This window comes from Mesoplodon densirostris, unplaced genomic scaffold, assembly GCF_025265405.1.
Source record: "Mesoplodon densirostris isolate mMesDen1 unplaced genomic scaffold, mMesDen1 primary haplotype scaffold_37, whole genome shotgun sequence".
NCBI lineage: Eukaryota > Metazoa > Chordata > Mammalia > Artiodactyla > Ziphiidae > Mesoplodon > Mesoplodon densirostris.
The window spans coordinates 6,621,203-6,624,610 of NW_026778196.1; positions in this window are offsets into that span (position 1 = coordinate 6,621,203).

Genomic DNA, 3,408 nt, shown 5'->3' on the forward strand with positions numbered 1-3,408 from the left:
TTTGATGAGAAGTGCATGGAGCATTGTGATGACAAATTTATGGAGCATTGTGATGACAAGATTGTGGAGCACTGTGATGACAAGCGCATGGTGCATTGTGATGACATGTGTCATGGAGCATTGTGCTGACAACCGCATGGAGCATTGTGATGACAAGGGTCAAAGAGCATTGTGATGAAAAGTTCATGGAGCATTTTGGTTAAAAAGGTCACAGAGCCTGTTGATGACGAGGACATGAATCATTGTGATGAAAAAGTTCATGAAGCGTTGTGATGACTGGAGTCACGGAGCATTGTGATGACAGAGGTCATGGAGCATTGTGATAACAAAGGCATGGAACATTGTGATCACAATGGCATGGAACATTGGTCTAATAAGTTTCATGGATTATTGCAATGACAGTTGGAATGGCGCATTGTGATGACAAGGGCATGGAGCATCCCAATGACAAGGTCATGCAGTATTGTGAAGACAGGTGTCAGGGAGCATTGTGATGACATATATAATGGCCCACTGTGATGACGATGGCATGGAGCATTGTGATGCCAAGTGTCATGGAGGATTCTGATGACAAAGGTAATGGAGCATTGTGCTGACAAGTGCATGGAGAATTGTGATGACAAGGGTCATGGAGCATTCTGATGACAAGCTTTTGGAATATTTTGATGACAATGGCATGGAGCATTGTGATGAATACTGCATGGGGCATTGTGATGATAAAGGCATGGAGCCTTTTCGTGACAGGGTTCAAGGAGCATTGTGATGACAAGTGTCAGAGAGCATTGTGATGACAAGTGTATTGAGAATTGTGATGAGAAAGGTCATGGAGCTTTGTAATGAAAAGGGCATGGAGTATTGTGATGACAGGCATCATGGAGTGTTGTGATGACAAGTGTTATGGTACATTGTGATCACAAGGGTTTGGAGCATTGTGATGACAAAGGTCATGGATCATTTTGATTTCAAGGAGCATGGAGCACTGTGATGACAAGGGCATGAAGCAATGTGATCCCAAGGTTCATGGAGGATTGTGATGACAATGGAAAAGGAGTATTTTGATGACAAGCGCATAGAGCATTGTCATGACAAGGTCATGTAGCATTTTGATGACAAAGGCATGGAGCATTCTGATGACATGTGTCATGGCCACAGTGATGACAATCGTTACCGTCCATTGTGAATACAGGGGTCATGGATCATTGGGATGACAAGGGCATGAATCTTTGTGATGACAAGGGTCATGGAGCACTGGGCTGAAAATATTCATGGAGTGTTGTGATGACAGTAGTCATGGAGCATTGTGATGACTAGGGAATGGAGCATTGTGATGACAAGTGTCCCAGATCATTGTGTTGTCAGGTGTCATGGAGTGTTGTAATAACAGTGGTCATGGAGCATTGTGATGATATTGGCCATGGAGCATTGTGATGAGAAAGTCGTGGAGCATTGGGCTGAAAATGTTCATGGATTATTGTGATGACAGGGGTCATGGAGCATTGTGATGACAAGGGAATGGAGCATGGTGGTGACAAGTTCCTGGAGCATTGTGAAAAGAAGACCAATGGAAAGTTGTGATGACAAGCCTCATGGAGCATTCTAAAGAAAAGGGGCCTGGAGCATTGTGTTTACAGGGGTCTTAGTGCATTGTGATGACTAGGGCAAGGAGCATTGTGATGAGGAAGCCATGGAACATTCTGTTGACATGCGTCATGGAGTTTTGTGATGACAAGGGCATGGAGCATTGTGATTACAGGGATCTTGGTGTATTGTGATGAAAAAGACATGGATCATTGTGATGAAAAAGGAATGGAGCCTTGTCATGACAGGGTTCAACGAGCATACTGACGACAAGTGTCAGGGAGCATTGTGATGACAAGTGTATTGAGCATTGGGATGACAAAGATCATGGAGCATTGTTATGAGAAGACCATGGAAAATTGTGATGATGAGCATCTTGGTGTGTTGTGATGATAAGTGTTATGCAACATTGTGATCACAAGGGTTTGGAGCATTATGATGACAGAGGTCATGGAAAATATTGATTTCATTGTGATGACAATGGCCTGAAGCATTATGATGATGTGCATGGTGCATTGTGATGACAGGGTTCATGGAGCATTGAGATGAAAAGGGGCATGGAGCATTGTAATTACAAGGGTTTTGGAGCATTGTGATGATAAGAGCATGGAGCATTGTGATGAGAAGGCCATGGAACATTCTGATTACATGCGTCATGGAGCTTTTTGATGACAAGGGCATGTAGCATTGTGATTTCAGGGGTCTTGAGCATTGTGATGAGAAGTGTCATGGAACCTTGTGATGACTAGGCCGTGGAACATTGTGATGGCAGCGGTCATGGTGCATTGTTATGACAGGGGTGATGGAGCATTGTGATGAGAAGGGTATGGAACTTTGGTCTGAAATGTTTCATAGATTATTGTGATGAGAGTGGGCATGGAGCATTGTGATGACAAGGGCACGGAACACTGTGATACATGGGTCATTCAGGACTGTAATGACAAGGGCATGGTGCATTGTGATGAGAAGGGCATCGAGCATTGTGATGACAGGTGTCATGGAGCTTTGTGATGACCAGGGCATTGAGCAATGTTATGAGATGGTTCATGGAGCATTGTGATGACAATGACATTGAGAATTGTGATTCCAAGGGTCATGGAGCTTTGTGATGACAAGCCATGGAGCATTTTGATGACAAGGGCATGGTGCATTGTGATGAGAAGGGCAGGGAGCATTTTGATGACCGGGTCATGCAGCAATTTCATAAAAAGTGTAATGGAATATTTTGATGGCAGGGGTTATAGAACATTGTGATGTCAGGGGTCATGGAGCTTTGGGATGGAAAGGTTCATTGAGCATTTTGATGACAGGGGTTATGGAACATTGTGATGGCAGGGGTCATGGAATATTTTGATGATAAGGGGATGTAGCATTTTGATTACAGGGTCATGGAACATTGTGATTCCTGGTGTGAGGGAGTATTTTGACGACTAGTGATGGAACATTGTGATATCTCTGGTGAGAGACCATTTTGATGAGAAGTGCATGGACCATTGTGATTACAAGGTTTATGGAGCATTGCAATGAAAAAGTTGTGGACCGTTGTGATGATATGCGCGTGGCACATTGCGATGACAATGGTCATGGAGCATTGTTCTGAAAAAGACATGGAGCATTGTGATGACAAGGGTCACAGAGAATTGTGATGAAAAGTTCATGGAGCATTGTGGTTACAAAGGTCACAGAGCCTTGTGATGAGGTGGGCATGGATCATTGTGATGACAAACGTTATGAAGCATTGTGATGACTGGAGTCACGGAGGATTGTGATGACAGGTGTCAAGGAGCATTGTGATGACAAGGGCATGGAGTATTGTGATGACAGGCATCA